Source organism: Tympanuchus pallidicinctus, unplaced genomic scaffold (genome assembly GCF_026119805.1).
Source record: "Tympanuchus pallidicinctus isolate F22 unplaced genomic scaffold, pur_lepc_1.0 scaffold26, whole genome shotgun sequence".
Lineage (NCBI taxonomy): Eukaryota > Metazoa > Chordata > Aves > Galliformes > Phasianidae > Tympanuchus > Tympanuchus pallidicinctus.
This window is the reverse complement of record NW_026294743.1, coordinates 12471394-12492054: the sequence shown is the minus strand read 5'-3', so window position 1 is coordinate 12492054 and position 20661 is coordinate 12471394. Positions and strand designations below refer to the sequence as shown.

Sequence of the window (20661 nt, the reverse complement as noted above, 5' to 3'; positions counted from 1 at the left end):
CAATCAGTTTCACCAGAGACTTTCCAAAGCTTTTCATTTTTCCCCATACGCTTAATGATTTACCTTGAGCATATAATGTATACATTGCTATACATTCTAGTTCTTCAAATGCTTTCATTATTAGACTGAGATATTCAATGAAAGCAATAAATTTTAGCTTAGAATAGCTTTAGCCTTTCCATAAAGACAAAAAAGCTGTCTTCAAAGTGTGTATGTGTTATGGGAGTGCAGCATTTAGAGAATGTACCTCTAGGGATCTGTCTTGCCTAGAATTAATTTATTTTTTCATGCAACTTGATTCCTTTTCACTGAGGCTGAAAAGAAGTCAATTTCTATGATATGTTACCCCTTCAAAGTCATAAACAGCCATGCTGATTCACGACAAGATTTCCATGCCTTCAAAAGTTCAATTAGCTTAATCTGAAATAGAATTTCCAAAGGTGGTGTTGTCCTTTGAGGTAATATAAATGTCAGAAAAAATGTTCTAGCTGAATAAATATCATCCAATTATAGTTAAATACTAAGGCTACCGATGGATTCTACCTATGAAACTTAAACAAATAGAGCCATATTGTCAAAGTGATTGCAAATAAGCTTTTTAACCCTGAGCAATCTTTTCAAGAAGAATTGATTACAATAAAAATAGGCCCACACAGCTCTAACATGGGGTACTCCTGAGTTACGGTTTTCATTTGTGAACCTTTTTCTACTTCGATTGAAATTACGTGCAGTGGATTTCTCTGCTTGCTATCAGTGGCTTTTGTGTGGTGGTGGTGGTGGTGTAACTTTTCAAGTTTCACTGGATTCTGAGCAGTTCTTATAATGGAATTACAGTGAGAAAAATAGAAGCTTTTCAATTTTGTAAAAGCTTAGCATTTAGGAGTTTCTGTGTCCAGTGCAGAGTCTGTAGGCCTTGCTAAGCTCTGTGCTTTTGTATATTGTGTGTACAGCTCTAGCCTCATGCCTTATGCAAGCTTCACTTCAGTTAGTTTCTTAATGCAAAAAAAAAAAACCCAACAAAACAAAACAAAAAAAAAAGCCCAAAACGAATTTACCTCTGCTTCCAAAGGATAGCTGTAATCTATGAACTAGATGGAGCTGGCATGTTCACCTCTTTAGCTGGGTAACTGCGAAAATGGAGTAAGAGTGTATAACATTTCATTTTAAGAAAGCATGGAAAGGAGACAAAGTGGGAGAAAAGCTCTGTAAACTAAATTGCTTTTGAGAATATCTTTTTACAAGAGCAGCTTTAATGCTTTTGTGTTGTGAAAACTACTTAGAAAATAATGTATTTTTGCTACTGCCAGGCTGTATGTAATATGAGGGAATAGTTTGGGATTCTTGTGTTAGAGATGCAGAGCCGAACTGCATGAGGCAAAGAGGAATAATTTAGTAAGGATGCTTCTTTTTCTTGCTTTAAAGCAATTAAAACAATGGACTGGGTTCAACATTCTGATGAGCTATATCTTCCAGGTGAGCCAAAATGGAGAACAGGAGCACCTGCCTTTTTTTGATTCTATGCAGTGAAATTGCTGGTGATGTTATAAACTGATACTGAAAGCTGCAAGAACTGGCAGGCAGGCATCATCTGAGCCCTGTGATCTGTTTTGAAACATTATTCTCAAAATGGCAGATTTTAATATCATGCACCATCTTTCTTTCTATTCCCAGTTTACATTTATGAGGTGCAGAGCTGTGATAATGACAGCATCAGGCATAATGCCTCAAGCATTGTTCCAGGGAATAATGAAGGGATTTCATGATGACAATTTCATATTAGTTTTTGGTGTTAAAAGAAGTTGCTACAAGGTAATTGTGCTGCTGCTGTCTTCATTTAGAACATCAGGAGACTCTTTCAGCACAATTTCTATCAAAATCTGACCAGATTCCATCACTCTTCTCTGTAGGTATTCACCTGTGAGGATCATGCTCTATCTTTTGGGTCCAGGAATACATTCTGGATTAGTAAAAGAAAGTGGCTATGGAAACCAAGCAACACTTCTGATGTCTGACTTTGGCAAAATGACCGTAATGCTGCAGATTTAAGTACCGAAGGAAAAGAATTAGGTACTAATAAATATATATATGTTTCCACCATGTATTAGCTCTGAAGTTTCTGTAACATTTCTCATAATATCTATTTGGTATATTTTTTGTTTGTTTGTTTGTTTGAAATACTGAAACATTGCCTTAAAAAAAAAAAATAAAATTATAAGTGTAGTATTTTGTTGTTTGTTTTTCTCCCTGGCGACAATTTTTTCATTGTATTTTTCACTTTAGTAAGAATCACAGCAGCCAGTGAACAGTCAGCATAAATCAGAACCTCTGGCAGAGTTCCCTGGTGTCCTACAACCATAGTCAACACTGGTGCAGGTAAAACCACTCTTGGTTAATCTGCAGTGAGTATTGCAGTGACAACTCAGCACTTGCGTTAAAAATCTGAAAATTGCCTTTGATCCCATGAATAAAATATGCTGTAGGAACTGGCTTTCTGAGTATTTGTCTTTTGTAATTTTCAGAAATACTAAAATAAGAAGCAGGACTGCAGGAGGTCAAATTGACTGCTTTATTATTCACCAAAGCCTACATCTTTGAGATACTGTAATTGAATATTGCAGAATTGATTGCAGTCTCATAAGCAGAATTGTGACTTCAAGTGTAGCATGAGAGAAGAAATAGATGAACACTTGAGCAGAAAAGGTACTAATTTTTGAACAATTTCAGTAAAAGAAATAATTAGCTTAAATTCTTCCTAAAGGAATGTTTTCTGGGTTCCTAAAAACTGTCAGATTTGGAGTAAGCCCTCAATTTTTGGTAGGAGATAACCTCAAAATATGTAATATGACTTTATGCAGACTATAAGCCATATGCATATTTGGAAAAGTGGGATGGGGGTATGAGAAGTATCTGAATAGGAATTGTGCTGCCTCAAGTCTGTATGAATTAATGTGAAATTGGAACAGTGGTATTTTTAATGGTACAAATAGCCTGAAAGGAATAAATTGTTTTAAATTAGTCAAAAGTATTCGTAATCTTGCTTGTAGTTTAGAAGTGTGCTTTTCTTTCCCTTAGAATATTATATTTGAGTTATGATGTCAGAATGGCATGTGTAGAAGGCAGGGAAATCAGAGGATGCTGTAAAACTGGCTGGTTTAAAATTTCTAATTCATGTGGTTGTATTATAACTAGACAGCTAGTTATTGTTATTAATTTTAAGAAGGAGAGAACTTTATTTTTTTTTTTTCTGTTGATGCTGAAGCATTGCTGCAACCAAGCCTGGACTACTTTCTTGATGGGCCAGTGCTGTATAAAGAGTACACAAAGACAGGACAGATATTTGACTTCTTTTTTTTTTTTTTTTTATTGGAGGTAACAAATAACATATGTAGTTTATCTGAAGCTTGTAAAGCACGTGAGTGGTTTAAAAGATCAGATACTGAACAGGAAAACAATACAACCTGAATTTGGTTTACTTTATAATCAGCAGCAATGTTTTACACTGTGCAAGTCACGTTCTGAAGCATTTGTCTTGAGCTATTTAGATGCAAGTTCAAAAGAATTAAAGTTACAGGATGCAGAAATGAGATATATGCCACAGCAGAGATTGATGTTAGATTTCAGGATGCTTTGAAGTGGGTTTGATCAGCTTTATAAATGGATAGAAAGAACAAGCTGATAATGTTAAAGTTTGCCAGTTGATGAAAACTTACTAAGTTTTTGTTCTTTATGTTTCGTTCTTTGCTAAAATTATTTCATAACTTTGTGAAATTATTCAGGGCTGTGTAATCCTTCTGGCAACACTGTGCTGTCCTTGCTTTGTGCTAACAAAAGACTTCGCTTTTCCCTTTCAAACGCTGATCAAGGTTTCATGTAGTTTTAATTCTTTTGGCTTCAACCTGCATTTTAGTGAGGTTCATGACTAACTTTTTAATTCTGCAGTCTTACATTTCTGTGTTTTTAACTCTGTAAGTACCATTGACTACTTTAAAGGAGCAGCAGCAACCCTAAGGCTGGGTTTCCAATTGTTTCATGCATTATTTGAAGCTGAGACACATCAGAGTGGATGGCTCCGTTTGTCAGCTGTTTTCTTCCTTTAATGAAGTTAAAATTGAGTTCTGCAGTATCATTTTTATGTAATGACTTCAGATTTGATTTTGAGTCCACTGGCAACAGTGATTGTGCAAAGCAGCACTTCTAATAATATTGCAAACAGTGGAAGTGTGGCTTAGTAGTTTATCAGACTGGAATACAGGCTGTGTTCACTACTTTCATTCTGTTTTTCCCCCATCAAAGGAAGCCATAGCATATACTGTAAAGAAAAAGTTGTTTTTTTTTTTTTTAATGCCCTATGAAACCAGTCAGACTGATAATGTCCATTTTGTGTGGAAATAAGCAGTCCTCTTTAATCTAAAAGATCAGAAGTATACAAATGTTGACTCATCTTCCTAATTTTTAATGTTTTTTGAAGGTGATCTCCTTTGTCTGAATTTGTCTGCACTAGGAGTATGCTTATGGTGTTAGGATGACTGTGCAAATTAGTGAAATGTTGATGATGGACAATTCTGAACAAAAGCTTTGAACTGTAATATGCTCAAAGCAAATACTCATTCATGTGGGAGAAAGAATTGAGGTAGGTTAGATGGGGCCCTCTTGTTTGACTTTGTTGTTCCCCTCAAAAAACTGAAATTGTTTCGGGCTAGGATTTTCATTGACTATAGGTGAACATTGGGATGAAATAATTTTGAACAGTACCAGTGTAACCTGTGAAATGAATAGTTCCACAATTACTGGTAGGCTTCCATGTGCAAACTGTATCCTCATACCTTCAACTGAAGAGACATTCCATGCCATGTTCATCTGATAATGCCTCTCTTGTCAATGCTGTCAACAGAGACAAGTTTCAGGTACAAAAGCTATTTTCTGCACTATCAACAACTGACAGATCAGTGGCATTAGTAGAAGAAAATTTTTGTATCCTGTATCATAATTCTTGATGTACCACATCCTCATTCTCAATTTCTAAATTATCAGACTCCATAAAAACTCCTTTGGGAAAGGTAATTTATTGATAAATGTTTTTGTTTTTTTTTTTAAACTCCTTAAAATCTCCTGAGCTCTAACCCACAAGTGATATTTGTGTGATGTGGTCAGTAAATGATTCCATAGTTAGTATCCCGTAGTGCATTCCAAACAATTCTGTATAAACTGTAAAATACGCAATAACCATTTATTTATTGAGGAAACATGGATTGTATTGTATGAGTCTTCAGAGAAATCTAGTTTAATAATTATTGTGTAAATTAAATTTGAGGCATCACTTTGCTATACTCAGGGAGAAAAAAGCTTAGATAATTTGAGCTAACTGTAGTTGGACTGATGTTTAAAAGCATCGTTTTGGGGCTCGTACGTGGTGATTTTAAAATGTCTGTAAGTAGTTTTTTGGAAACACGATATTGGTAAGCCAAGTATTTGAGTTCAGACTGGCTTTTTCTTCTCATTTTAAAGACACAAGTACTTCAACACCTCTTCTGTACTCAACTACTTTCTGAGTACAGAAAGGAGCAGTGGGTGGGAGAGCTAAGAGCTGCCCAAGGTTCCCTGTACACATACTGCAGTACATCAGGGATGTGCTGGCTGCAGGAAAGGCAGAGGTGCTTAGCCCTTAGTTTGCAGCTTGGAAGATGCAAAGCAGTCCCTGTGGCTGTAGGGCAGGCTAAGGAAGTGACTCTTTTCTGCTTATGTCCATCTAATGCCAAGAGCTTCCTCAGGCCATGGGAAAGGCACATGTCCTGAAGTCACTGATCTCCTTTCTATGAATTATTTTTGGTAGGTAATATGTAGCTTAATTGTGTATTTTGAATACTAAGGAAACAAAATCCTCCTTTCGAGTCCTATGTTGTGTATAGGGACATAACTCAAAAAGTGATGTCTCTTTTTTTTTCCATGGAAATTACAACAGGTGCAAAAAGCACAATAACACCATTTGTTAGAGCAAATTTTCAGTCACAAAACACTATTTTGCAGCACAGTCACTACCATTAGCTATGCTTTGTTTTGTTTTTATTTTCTTTTATGCCATAGCAAGTTCTTCATGACTATCTGGAACAAGGTTGGTCTTTCATGCTGCTGTCTCTACTGCTGAAATGCACCACCCACTGTTTGATCTCTGTCAGTGTTCAGTGAGCATCAATCAGTGTTAGTGGGTGCAGTATTTTCCTCGTGGAGGAATTCAGTGACACACCGTTGCTTCATCTGCACTTCCAGGTCAGGTGTCATTTTGTCAAACTGCCCCTCTGCTGCCATCTGTCACACAGCAACAACATGTAAAGGAACACTGATGGGAAGGTTCAACCTGTACTGCTGTGCCACCGTGGGCTGACAGAATGAAACAGGAGGCATTGCATTTGGAGTAGCACTCATGTTAGCAAATGATTCTCCAAAGATGGAGAATGTACCTGGGTGTCATTTGATTTAATATCATGAAAACGCTTTCGATTCATGTCTATTTGAAAATCAGGAGAGCTTCATTAGTAAGTCTGCAGTGATATCTCTAATGACGCTGCCAATGAAAATATGAAACTCATTTGGCCTCAGCAACCCAGTCCTAAGACCATGAGAATTTTCTTCTTTTTTTTTTTTTTCGTATTAGAAATAACAGTGTAATATCAGATACAGCAGTTGCCAAGGTAACTGTTCTTTTTTTAGTTTAATAGCAGCAGATGAATGGTTGCCTGGATATCCACAGCAATTTGCAGGGGCTCCACTAATTCACTGTAGATGTATGTGTTTCTCTTCAGAATAGTTGCTCTCTTACCAAGCCTTTAGCCAATAAAATTATTGTAAAATACATGATAATCATTAATGTTGTTCAATACTCTTTAATAATATTTTTCCTGCAGTGCTAATATTAGTACTGATTTTACTAATGTTTGTAACTCAGGATGTTTGAGCAAGGTCGTATCACATTATGATGCTTCTTTTCAGATAATCACGAGTTTATTTTTTTAAGCTTGATTCCCTGATTCGAGATTATTCCAAACCTTGACTAATGAACTTTATATTTGAATCTGGAATTAATGAAGAAAAAACTGCAAGCAGAATTTCTGTTTTAATTATGTCATCCTTTGGGGAGATTGGTAAGGTATTTGAAAATAGCTGATCTTCCATTCTAAATTTACTGCAGCATTCTCATGGATGTAAAAGAAAATATGCTTAACAAAGAGTTGTTCACATCTCTCAGGAAATGCTGTAGAATAATTATTTTCTTGATTACATAACTATTTTCTTGTTAAGCTGCTATTTGAATCCTGTCTATACAATGAAATATTTCCACTTAGAAGATTCATACTATTCTGTATTCTACTTCTTTATGTTGACATCCCTTCTGACATTTTGTATAAAATTTTTATAGTTTAGAACTTAAGTCTTTTGTGTGTAATAATTGGCTTTTAAATTAAATATAGCAATGCATTTTACAGCTTCATTCTTTTCAGTCTATTGGCAGACTTGCAAAGAGAGTCTGCTGCATCATAATAAATACAGTAATCAGAAAGTGAGTTCCATTAATTTTCTGTGAAGAAAATTTAGAAATTGGGACAATCTGTGAAATTCTAAAGGTTCGATTTAAGTGTATGATAGGCCAAATACCAGTCTCTGAATGCTGTGTTTGTGGCCTGAATTCAGCTGTTTAAATACTTCAGAATGGAGCAATCCTTCTCTAATAATTTCTTAATTTACCTCTCTCTGCAAAATAACATTTCTTAAAGGAAAATGATCTTCCTGGTTCTGTTACTGTTACAAATAAAATCAATATCGTAACAATTACTTCAGAGGTAAGCCTGTGATATGTAAGTAGCATTGCCACGTAAAACCATCAACCATCTTTATGATAACGTGGGTAAGACTGGTTCAAAGACACGCCTTGTGAGAACAAATGCAAAATTTTAAGTGGAATTATTCAGTAAACTGATGATGTTGATAATCTGAATATGGGAGAGGTCTTATTTGTTGTTTTAAATTTATTACTTCTGTAAATATTTTCTGAACACTTGAAGGGAGAATTTGAATTTGTGCTGGAAACAAATATTTCAGAGCTGACAATGGAAGTAACAAAAGTGGAGTTAGCTTTCTCTCAATTACTGAAACAAAATGCAAGGTGTGGTATCTTTTTTTTTTGTATGGCATATGTGGTTCTTGGCTCACAAATAAGATTGTTACACTACTCCAGAGGAGAGCTGGAGGCAAGTAGATTTGTTTTAAGCATCTATCTTAGCCAAGACTACCATCTGACAGGTAGACTCAACATCTTGACACTACTGTAAATGTTAATGTTAGGTCTGCCTGTGTTTTGATAGCCTTGTCAGACATTTACTTACCAATAGCACTTATTTAAGTAGGACAGACTCCTAGAATTAACGGCACTACTGTAATTCCAAGGACACTTCTTTGAAGTGTGTATAACTTCAAGCAGATATGATGACTATTATCTTCTCCATTTATGAATTGACACTCAGGGATGTAGCTCAAATCAATGGCCAGCGCTGACCAGAGAATTACACTAAAATTGTGTTTGCTGAGAATTTACATGTAGTTAATCAGATAGTAACAAATGAATGTCTGCTGGAGGTGCTTTTATTTTTTAAATTTTAATTATTGACATAAATCTGTCTGTTCCTCTAGAGAAGTCAAGTCTGCTAATAAACAATACCAAACTAAAAGCAATAATATGTAATTCCCTCTGCTTTAAGTAACGTGCTTTTCATTAATAAAATCTCCTAGAAGAATGGAAGGTAGATTCCTTTTGAACTGACAAACTTCTGGTTATTCCAGTAGTGCAAAACTCATTCTTTGGTAATAATGTCCTAGCATTGAAATTCTTTATTGTAAGGAAGCTTACTTTGCAAGGAGGTTGGACTTGATGATGTCTTGTGGTCCCTTCCAGCCCCTGCAATTCTGTAGTGGATGTGAGCACAGTGAAGTGGGGTGGTGGGTGGTGACAGCAATAGTAGGTCACTTCTGCTAGTGCAGTTTTGAATGCGTGTGGCATGCAGACTCTTGTTTACTGCTGATGAAAATACATAGCTATGTTTTTTAATTAAGAACTTGCTCTATCAAATTGGTGTTATTGTGCTCTTTGCATCCGTTGTAGTTTCCACGGGGAAAAAAAAATATAGGATTCGTCAACTCTGGAGTGATCTACATATCCATAAAAAATCTTAGAGAGAAAAATCATGATTTCTTCCTTCAAAAGGGACTATTATTGAAAAGGTGAATTATCTGTATATTGTCTTGAAAAAATATATATATTTTTTTACTTTATAAATGTAAAGGTAGGTACTTGCTGAGAATTTTAACAAGTCTAGTGAAATAAAATTGTAATTAGTCAGTAATTATTTGAACCTTAGAATCCAGGAAACAGCTTTGAAAGGACTAAGTATTGCATTTGAATAGAATGAACATTTAATTTCACCTTCTTCCTACTTCAGACTAGTTGTAAAATTTAACCTCTGTCTCTTGATCAGCAAGAAATTAATATCAGTTCATTCAAAAACTGAATATTCATAGCACTCTGTACCATTAAGGAAAACGTGTTCTATGCATTGCTCATGTTGTTCATAAGTGTGCTTCTTTAAGGAAATTAGATATTAGTTCAGTTTTCACTTTGTTGACAAGCAGTGAGTAAAGTCAGAAAAATAGAAGCATTCATTTGCTTCTGTGAAGAGGGAGCTTCACTGTGTTCTGTGCCAGAGACCAATTACAGAAAATCTGGCTAACCATCATACTTATGCATGGGCTAGATCCTTTAGCACTATGAACCATTCTTGCCTTCCAGATTTCATGTAACTTAACGTGCATGAGGGCAATTATTTGGAAAAAAAAAAAAAGGAATTTATATTTTGTGCCAAAGCTGTCTAATGTTTGGAAGGTGAGGATGAATCTCCAAGAAAAAATGTCCATAAAATTAGAGCTTCATATGAGATGCTTATAATATACACTGTTATATTATTATCCATGTATATTTGTCCCACTATCCAAGAAAAGTTGTAATCACTTAGCAATCTACACGCTGATTATCTTTGCTGTTGTGAAAGAAGAGGTGAAAATGAAGCACAGAGTGTAATTGTGAAGCACGACATTTTGCAGAGTTCTTTAGTAAAGAGAACACCCTCAGTGTGCTTGGATGGTGTCTTAACCAAACAGATCTCCATTATATCTGCAGTATTGCTCTGGTGTTCCATTGCCATTACAAAAAAATGGAATGTAGCTAAGTTGCAGTTTTGTGTTCAGTGGTTTTCATTGCCATGTGGATGATCATCTTTCTCCAGCACTGTGGAAGTGAACAAATGCGAGGAAGTTGATACTTGTAAGTTTAATATATGTTGAAATATTTCAGTGCTGCTGCTTCTATATGTGCATTTTCTTCGATCAGGTGATTACCAAAGTAAATTATTCTTGAATGTGGAAAAAGAAAAAGGTACATATATATTTGTGGGGAAACAGATGTTTAGACTCAAACAGCCAAGAGCCAAGGAGTAGAAATATTAGTAGATAGAAGAGCTGAAGCACGTAACAGAAGTGAGTTCTGTGGGCAGTGAAAGTTAAGTTGCAAAAGGTTTTAATGTGTTTTGTCTAACTGGCTCATTTAACAATGAAGTTAATTGAGCCTCATGAGAGCTCCTGAAACATTTCTAGAAATAAATGATGATGAGCATAAATATTTGCCAGGCAGTGGCAACAGAAAGAATGTTATTGAATTAAATCTGATTTACTACAGTCTGCCAAACAGGACAGGATTTATCAGTGTAATTGTTTTCCCTTTTTTGATAAGGGGAGAGGGAGGCAGGGGAGGAAGAGATTTTAAGAAGGCTGTTCCCTCTTCTTACAAATAACATAGTGATCTGCCATTTAAAAAAAAGCAAACTAAGATTGATTGGGGGAAAAAAAAATCAATCCTACCTTGACTTTTTATAGTATTTGGTCCTTTGTTCAACTGTTGGATGTGTTCGGATGTCATCCAGCGGACTATAAGAGTTCATCTCCAGCTTTCAGTACCAATTCTCAAGTTCTGTATAGCGTGGCTAAACACAGTCCAGGCATTTATGAGAACAGATGGTGATTTTAACCAGCTGTACCACTGTGATGTAAGAGGAATTCCTTGTAACAGAGAAGGGCACTTCATCAGCTGAGAGGAATGTGAGGAGAAGCAGTCTAAATGAGCCAGCAGAAACATCTGTTGCACTCTTAAATTTATATGAGGCTGCTCAGCTTTATAGAATTAAAATTGTTTCACTTATTAAAATAAGCCATAAAAGAGATTGATTTTAAAATTCAGTCAGCATCTATAATTTGAAATGCAACCTAAATGTTTTTTTGTACTGCATTTTTACATCATGATAACATGATAACAAAATTAGAAATTAAGTAGTTTGGAACACAAAGTTAATAAGTTTACCCTATAACTTCTGAGAAGAGTCACAATTTGGACTATCAACAATGAAGAGAACTGAAATGCATTTTGTATATTGATTATTATTAAAAATTAATGAACAATCTTGAAATGTCTGTAACTCCTGCTTATCCAGTTTGAAAGTTTGATTCGTGTTCCCGTCATCTTGGGACTAGTCAAATGGGTTTATAAATGAAGTCTCTCATTGGCTTCAAAGGTTAGTTGATGCAAGTAAGTTATAAAATGGTTCAGTTAATCTACAGTATGAAACAACAACAGTATTGAAATTTGTAGTCCTACCAAACTATCAGTGCTGGTGAGGTCATCACAAGAATTTCTGTACATGGGAGAATAAAGATAGGCTCAAAGACTTAGCCCAAGGATTTTATTTTTTTTTCCCTATGAATCATAGAATGGCTTGGATTGGAAGAGGCAAGAGTCATCAGGTTCCAGCCCCCCTGTTTCGGGCAAGGTCCCAACCGCTAGATGGAGTACTAGATAAGGTCAGGTTTATCTTAATGACAGAACTCTAGACTAGTTAAATAAAACAGAGTTGAAGCCTCTTTTAATCTCTCTTCTTATCTGTAAACTCACTTTATTGTATGTTTACAAAGTTCTCAGTCTGTCAGTCCATTTTTCTATTTTTCTGAAACAGCAAACTCCAGTCCTTATTCAAGTTATGTACTAATCTGCTGTCTTTGCTTTATAGCTGTTTACTTCACTACTGATTTTTTTTTTTTTTTTTTTTTTTTTTTGTCATCAGTTTCTTTTACAAGTACAGCTCATTCTGCTGTTCTACTACAAATACTGTTTCCGTTTATTGGTACTCTTCATAGAATCATAGAATGGTCTGGGTTGAAAAGGACCACAGTGATAATCTGGTTCCAACCCCCTGCTATATGCAGGGTCACCAACCAGCAGACCAGGTTTCCCAGAGCCACATCCAGCCTGGCCTTGAATGCCTCCAGGGATGGGGCATCCACAGCCTCCTTGGGCAACCTGTGCCAGTGCCTCACCACCCTCTGGGTGAAAAACTGCCTCCTAATATCCAACCTAAACCTCCCCTGTGTCAGTTTAAAACCATTCCCCCTTGTCCTATCGCTATCCACCCTTGTAAACAGCCATTTGCCGTCCTGTTTATACGCTCCCTTCAAGTAATGGAAGGCCACAATGAGGTCTCCCTGCAGCCTTCTCTTCTCCAAGCTCAACAAGCTCAGTTCCCTCAAGCTTTCCTCACAGGAGAGCTGCTCTGGCCCTCTGCTCATCTCAGTGCCTCCTCTGAACACAGCTGGCCTTCCGGGCTGCAGGCGCACACTGCTGCCTCATGGCCAGCTTCTCGTCCACCAGGACCCCAAGTCCTTCTGCGCAGGGCTGCTCTCAAGATCTGCCCCCAGTCTGTATCAATACCTGGGATTGCCCCGACCCAATGCAGCACCCTGCACTTGGCCTCGTTGAACCTCATTAGGTTCACATGGCCACTTCTCCATCCTGCCCAGGTCCCTCTGGATGCTTCCCTTCCCTCCGATGCATCGACTGCACTGCTCAGCTTGGGGCCACCTGCAAACTTGCTGAGGCTGCACTCGATGCCATCATCTGTCATTGATGAAGATGCTGAAGAGCACCGGTCCCAAGACCGACCCCTGAGGGACACCGCGTGTGACCGGCCTCCACAGGTACTTCAGATTGCCATGTTTTTTTAAATATGATGGAGGGCTGCTCTGCAACCACATCAGCCATCTTCAACCAAATCTGGCATTAGTACTACAAAAAATCTATCTCGCTATCCTGATAACCATCCTTTTAAATGTGAGGGGGGCTCTGATATGCCTTAACTTTTTCATCTAACTGATGTAATTTGGATTAACTAGAAAGATTCTAAATGCTTATAGGCTGTTATTCAAAATATAATATATGCTGAAGCAGCCTGAAGAAGCAGCAATTTGATATTGAGTACTGAAGTTTTCACAGTTTACTAGCAAATTAGTTACTAGCAAATTACTTACAATGCTTTTCCGTGTATTTAAAATGAACACAAAATATTTTATTCAAGTGAAAAATTGATATTTAATAATCTTTTTTACTGCTAATTTAGGAGGAATAGATTATTAATAGTCCAAAATTTTCTTCTGTACACTAATGAAAGAGAAACTGGAATACTTCCCATTCCTGAAGGAATACTTCTGTCAGGCTGTGTTCTGTTTGAATTCTATTATGCTTGGAAGCCCTTCTTTAAACTTCGTGTTTGACATGAATTTAATTTTGGAATTGAAATTGTCTGAAAACACGCAGACATGTATACACATGGGTTCTTTTGTGCAAAGAAAATAAGAAGGCAGAGACATTCAGAAGACATCAAATTATTTTTTAGTTTAATGTGATCGTTGTCACACTTGAGCTTTACTACACCTCGTACTGATATCCTCTAGGTTCTGCCTCAAGGTGGAGCCCTTATATTTTCAGTGGCGATGAAGACATGAAAGCCTCTTATTTTCTCCCCTCTTGAATGCTGATTCTTATTTGAATAGATTGTATGGGTTATGTTGATAGAGAGAAATGGCAAGCAGTCTTCCTCCTCCTCTTTTCAAGATGAAAAGTTCAGCAAAAGCTGAAGTCAGCAATGTGTCGTGTGGGTGGATAGGACTAAGATGCTAACTGATTTTAATTCAATCTAACATTACCTGTCCTAGTCTGAGGAAGATGCATACCTTCCATTTACAGTAGGTATCCAGAGAATTATAACAGTCTGTGTAATAGCTGTCAAAAGCATTTTCTCATAAGCAGATTTTGGTGGTTTTTTTTTCTTAGTAATTGGTAATGTTTTCCCAGAAGGTTTTGTGTGTGTGTGTGAGTGTGTCTGTGTGTGTGAGCATATGTGTATGTATTGTGTTCTAATTAAGATTATCTGAGACAGTTATGGCAGGCTGTCAAATCAATGGGATACTAGATATATTTTAGTCTCTGCACTACAATCTAACCTTTTAAGGACTGTTCTTTCAATCTGGTAAATAAATGCTGAATATTTTTACGCTTAATAGGCTTTTGAGTAATGCATTCCACATGACTTTATTGCTGGAGCGAGACCTTCTTATCACTAAATACACAACAGTGACATGAGGTCATTTCAGCAGGAAGAAATGCACACATCTCATAAATGAACAGTTTATTGTGAAATTCATTTAAGCTGGAATACTCTAAAGTAAACACCTGTGGCAGTTCTAAGGAAAATGAGTACCTACAAGTACTCACTCTAATCGTCACCTTTCAGTCTGAATTCTCTGAACATCAGTCGTATCTGAATTTGCAAATGAAACACTCATTTCCCTCTTGCTTTTCTTCTGTGATTCACAGCCCTTATTCTTTATTCTGGTCATTCTAGGTAGACAAATTGCCTGCTCATCTCAGTTTCGACTAAGGATGACATCTACCAGAAGTGAGGAGACATTAAGTTGGACCTTTGAATAAGCATGTAAGCTCTGAGCTGGGAGCAAGACCTTTGTGACTGCCTGATAGGCTGGGTCCATGTGAAAGGATCCACGTTTTGAACTCAGTATTTTATGCAGAGTGTGTTGCCATTGGAGTATGTGGGTTAGAAACACTACTGATAATGGTTTTTCTCTCAGTGATGTGAATGATGCTCCAGTTTAACTCTATGACTAGTTCTTACTAAAAATTACTGAAATAAAAGTATTTCCATCTGGATAAAATCCTTTGCATTTATATATATATATATTGCATTTATATCCTTGCGTTTATATACTTTATGTACAGAATCTGAAGGATTCTAACAGACGTTTTTGGAGAAAAAAAATCTTACTCTGGTTACGAAGTCTTTCTTTTCCTTCCCAGATTACTCCTGGGCTGCCTGAGCACTATCAAACATCCAAAATTCTTTGCTAATTTGGAAGATCTTATCCCTAGAATGAAAAGAAACACTGGAAATTCTGTACCCTGTCATCCTCAATGTTATCAGAAAACAAGCCATGAAAACTAATGATCTCTAATGTGTGCTTTCATGGCACTTAGAAGAAATAATGTGATTGCATGATAGAGTTTTATAGGTTTGTCTATAAAGAAGAAATAAATGAAGAAAATCTAAGTTAAGCCATGCACTACAAAGCTGGTTTATATTTGTTGTTATGCCTTTGAACTAAAATTCATGCATTTGTGTCCGTCTTCTTGAGTGGAGAGGTGAATTTCAGTCTTACATGACTGCCTAATAAAAATGCAGAGTGATGTACCAAAATTTGTGTCCAAGCCTGCAGCTGGAACTGAAAGAGATGAAAATTGTAATAACTTTGGCTATTTACTCATTTTTATGCAACTAGCTTTGCAGCTAAGTTGTGTGGAGCCGTTTAGGAAGCTTGTATCAGCCATTTGTCTTTGTTTTACAGGTAGGCTTCTAACTTTCAAGGTTCGAAGAAGTGAAATATTTACAAAATAAGCACTATAATTCTGCTCAGTTTGTGCTGTAGAGCTGTACTTCTTGTCTTCCTGCTCAGGTTTTAACAAGTATTGCAGATGCACTGAAGAATCCAACTGCCAGTTTCACTGTGCACTGTTGCTTCCCAACACCCGTTCTAGCTGGCAGCCTTCAGCTCAGCTCAGATTGGAGTGTCCAGTGTTGTCAGAGGCAGCTTTTGTTATCCTCTCAGCAGAAGCAATCAGAAAAGCATAGCAGAAGGAAGATGAGCTGAATATGCTTCTAACAGGCTAATAAGGGTGAGTTCATAAACCCAGCCAGATTTGAATATCTGAAAAGCATACTAACGTTCAGAGTTCCTGAGAAGGGCTTGCTGTACTGCTCAGTCTTTGTGCCAGAGCTATGTAGGTGGATAAACCATTTTCACAAAGATATTTCTCCCCTTCTGTTAGGCAAAGATACGTCATTAGGAAAGAATCCCTAAAATTTATGGGCTGCAGACCTGCGTGTATTTTTCTTCCTTTACTGATATTTTATAAGTACAGACAAAGCAATGAGTAGACTATTCAAAACATGCCCCTATTTTTATTAATTCTTGTGACAGATTTTAGCTTATCCAAGCATTACAGATTTCCAATGCTGTTATCATGGCAAAAAAAAAAAAAAAAAAGTATGTTAGTCTAAAGAAATCATAGAGAATAATTTAACTGTGTTAAGAGGTTTCATCAGAAAGTTGAGATATAAATGACAGCCATTTTCATGACAGACAGTTTCCTGGGCATATCCCATTCTTCCTCTCCTTCAGTCCTGTGTTCTCCCCACCATCTCTAGCTTCCTCCATACTTTTCAGAAAGAATGACTTTGGAATACTTCCATTGGATTTCAGGATATCGTGAAAACCTGCAAATATCAACTGTACTTGCTCAGAGGAGTCTGTGCTGATTGAGTAGCTATGATTGTTGCAGGAAGTTCAGTGTTTAAAAGGGTTGACTCAGAGTGGAAGCACAGTTTAGTCAGATGCATGATAAAAAAAAAATAACACCTGTATAGAAGAAGTCCTATGCAGGATACTCTGAAATGATTTTCCAGAATAAACAATTTGTTCTATCAGTATGAAGGAAGGAAAATCTGAAAGAAAATAAAAAAAGGCAATAATTCGTAAAATTAATTCTTCAGTTAAAGCATTTTAAAACATGTAATTGTCTATTATACACATTGTGGGTTTGTTAAAAATATTAATTCTGGAAAAACTAATGAAACTCATAAGTTAATATTTTTTGTCAGTCAGGCTCTACTCGTCATACCTTCACACTATTTAAAAGTTCTGGAAACCTTTCCCTTATGACCAAGATAACATTTATTAAGCATTGAGTTACCAAGTTCTGTTCATATTCCTTTGCTGTGCCCATCACTGAAGTATTTGTTTGTCTGGTGTGTTCCTATGGGAACCATGTGGTTTTAATTACATGCTATGGCATGGGATCATCTTCTGCTTGGCAAGATTGCATACTGTCATTCCATCCATTCAACAACAACAAAAAAAGTGTTTTTCAGTTGGCACAAAAATTAAAGGTTGTCATGGCATTAACTAGGGGTGGTGCTTCTCCTGTTAGAGGGGTATGAGGGGCCTTTTGTTTATTCTTTGCAGTTGGTTGCTGTTGTTTTTGTTGGCGGTGGTTTATTTTCTGAGTATTTCTGTTCAAAAATGTTTTGCTGTTCTGGGCTGATGTGGTGGACAGAGGCATAATTACACTACAGTGCAGATATAAGTAAGAATAGAACTAGGTGTACTCTGTAGAGAAATAGAAGTCTGATGAAGCAGAGTATTGAGGGATTTAAAAGAGGTCTGACAGCCACTTTCTTTTTGGACTTTTTGGATTTTCCCTGAAACTTCCTTTATTGCAGTATACTTTTAGGTTGTAGAAATGATACTGCATGCATCTTATGCAGCAGCAATATCTTTAAAGAGACAAGGCCTGCTGTTAACCTGTTTTTCTAGGCGATATTTTTCCTTGTGTAATGAGGACTCTGCTAAGGGTAAAACACTGAATATATTCTATAAATTACTACAGGCCCTGATATGAATTAATCTTTTTCTTTGTTTGTTTGTTTTCTCTTGCTTGAAAGCCTTGATAAGATTTCAGCACGCACCTCTTCATTGTAAGAGCTAGGAAGTCATACTTACTTCGAGTTCAACTCTTTGAATTAGGAAAGATATAATCCACTTTAGTTTTAATTTGTGTTGCAGAATTGCTGTAGCGTTTCTGATAAAGAAGCAAGGATACCTTTTTTTCTGGTAATTAAAAAAAAAAAAAGTCTGAAAAAAAAATGACATTACTTCTAAAAAGCACTGAGAATAATAGTAAAAGAAAAATCTTATTTCCACATTCCTTATGCTAGCCGTTATTAAAATTTTTCATGAACAGAACACTGTAACAGCTAACGCAGTGCCAACACATGCATTCTTTTCTAATTAATAAAGACATACTGGTGAACGTTTTATATGAGGAAAAACTTTCTGAACAATATGGAAGGTGGGTAGAAATACATTTGAGTGTTCCTGTAGTTTTCAGTGTGGAAAACATTATTATTATGTCCAGTTTTCACTTAAGAACTTTGTTTTCATGTAAATCTCTAGAGTTCTCATTTAAAATACAGTCTGGAAAGTCCATATTTTCTTGCACAGTATTATAAAAGGATGAAATGCTTTATTTTTGCTTTTGTATTAGTTATTGGATCTAGTTACAGAACATCATGGATAACATCATTACGTGATTCATGTCTACGTACATTAGCTTTTCAGAATTAAAATATTTCCATTTAGACTTTGTTGTTCAAAATAATTATGTGGAATAGAATATGTGGGACTTCTGCACTCTCAGTCGCTATCGATTTCTTATCCTTACTAATATGTAAATAATAAACTTGATAGATGTCTGTGCTAATCAGAGATGAAAGCTAGGTATGAATAAAGAAGGATTGTTTTCTGATGTTGAAAAAACTTAGACTCCATTGACTTCAGTCATAAATTATGGATGTTCACAATCACTAAAATCAGATGCATATTAATTTGTATTCCACTACTCTTCTTTGACTTGAAGACTAAGCAATAGCACAAAGTAATGTAGCAGGTTCAGGACAATAATAGTCATATCATCATTCATCTGCTGATCTTAAGATTGGAGTTTTTTGCTTTTGCTGATGCAAAGACTATGGAGAGAACTTAGGTCACTCTTGACCTCATGTTTTTCATGCATGGAAATAACAACCCTGTTGCACATTCAAAAAGAAAATGCTTAAAGGAATATCCCAAACCTCTGTCAGTCACCTTTGACAGTAAGGCCAATGGAAGATTGTGTTGTAAAACAAGGAGTAGAAACGGGATTTCATGTGTGATTAATAACATCTCTCTTTCCCAGTGTAATTCCTTGTGGTATTGAAATGTCTTCTGTGGGTCTTCACGGTGGTCTTCATTTACTTGAAATGGTCTTCTGCCTTTTTGTTTACTTTTTGGTGATCTGTCTTGTTTTTGCTAACTACATTTGTTTTTTGATGAATTTTTTTTAAATGACATTTTGGACATTTTCAAAACACTGCAGTTGTGCCATAAGCTTGTTGTGCACGTAAGCACATGATCTGCACTCATATATATTTTTAAAATGTCACTTTCAATTTTTTAAAACCAACTTTTCAATTATCCACACAGTAAAATATGTTTTTCCTGAATCTCATCACTTCACTGCTAATGTCTTACCTCACCTACAGAAATTGGACAACTGTCCTTAGTTCAATGGCTTCATTGCCCAAGCATTTAATCTATTTAATTCTGAATTTCTATGGGAAGAAAATAAAAAAACAAACAAAAACAAACAAACAAAAACAAAAAACCCACATTCCTTTGTAGTGCTTAAAACCTTAAGTGTATTAAGTGTATTTTAACCAGGTCAATATTTCAACTCTATTTTAATTTTTCTCTATGTTGTATCTCAAGGTATAAAAGTAACAATTCTTGCCAACCCATTTCAGGACAGCCTGAACCCATTTATACCATATTAATTGAACAACTTCAGAAGAGTTTAAGGTTCAACCTACCAGACTGCTTTTTGTTACAAACTTACAAAGATGCATCAGGTAAAACATTTTAAACTTTGTCATATGACAGTACAGTATATTAAAATGACATTTTTTTGTTCAGTTCAATTTTTAAAAACTGAAGCTAAGCTTTTTCACTGTAATAATGTGAGACAGGACGATCTCTCTCTCCTGTTTCTCTTTTTTTTTTTTTTCTTCCCCTGGAAGTAGCCTAAATTATTTCAAAATAATTTTTAATTTTATAGTATTACATAATTGGTAATTTTTTTTCTACAGTAATCACCTTAATTATTATTTCTCAGTACCATAAATTTAGTAATGCGTGGGTACACTTCAGTCTTTCCTGATGTTAGTAGCAGTGTGCTTGGTTTATTCAGGTTGATGATAGCATTGCACTAGCATTTCTTGTCCATCAGTTTTATTTTAGACTTAAGGAAAACAACAGAGGAAAACAAAGGAGCTAGCAAAAGGAGCAACTTGCTCAGAGTGTTCTGAATTCCTACAAAAATGAATCTTGAGCCTTCAGCTTTTATTTTCCTGCAGCAATTCTCAGTCTTTCCTGTTCTGCTTTTATGGGTAATTGTTTTATTGTATAATTAAAAATGTTGCTTTTTAACCTGCATGCAGAAATAATTCAGTGTTGTACACAACTCATCTTTTAATTTTCATTTCTATCTTAATGTAAATAGGAATAGCATTGTTT

The 20661-nt window shown here is 36.0% G+C and overlaps 1 long non-coding RNA gene across 2 annotated transcripts; it reads left to right on the top strand.

Annotated features, from left to right (window-relative positions):
* The first annotated feature begins 1964 nt into the window (after positions 1–1964).
* On the top strand, positions 1965–14261 carry LOC128084398 (uncharacterized). 2 transcript variants are annotated; one of them, XR_008208513.1, is made up of 4 exons: positions 1965–2067; positions 2281–2373; positions 2520–2700; positions 12943–14261. It is a non-coding gene; the product is annotated as an uncharacterized LOC128084398 (long non-coding RNA). The 2 variants fall into 2 exon arrangements; XR_008208512.1 differs by lacking the exon at positions 12943–14261 and having other exon boundaries at positions 2520–3170.
* Positions 14262–20661: the final 6400 nt, after the last annotated feature.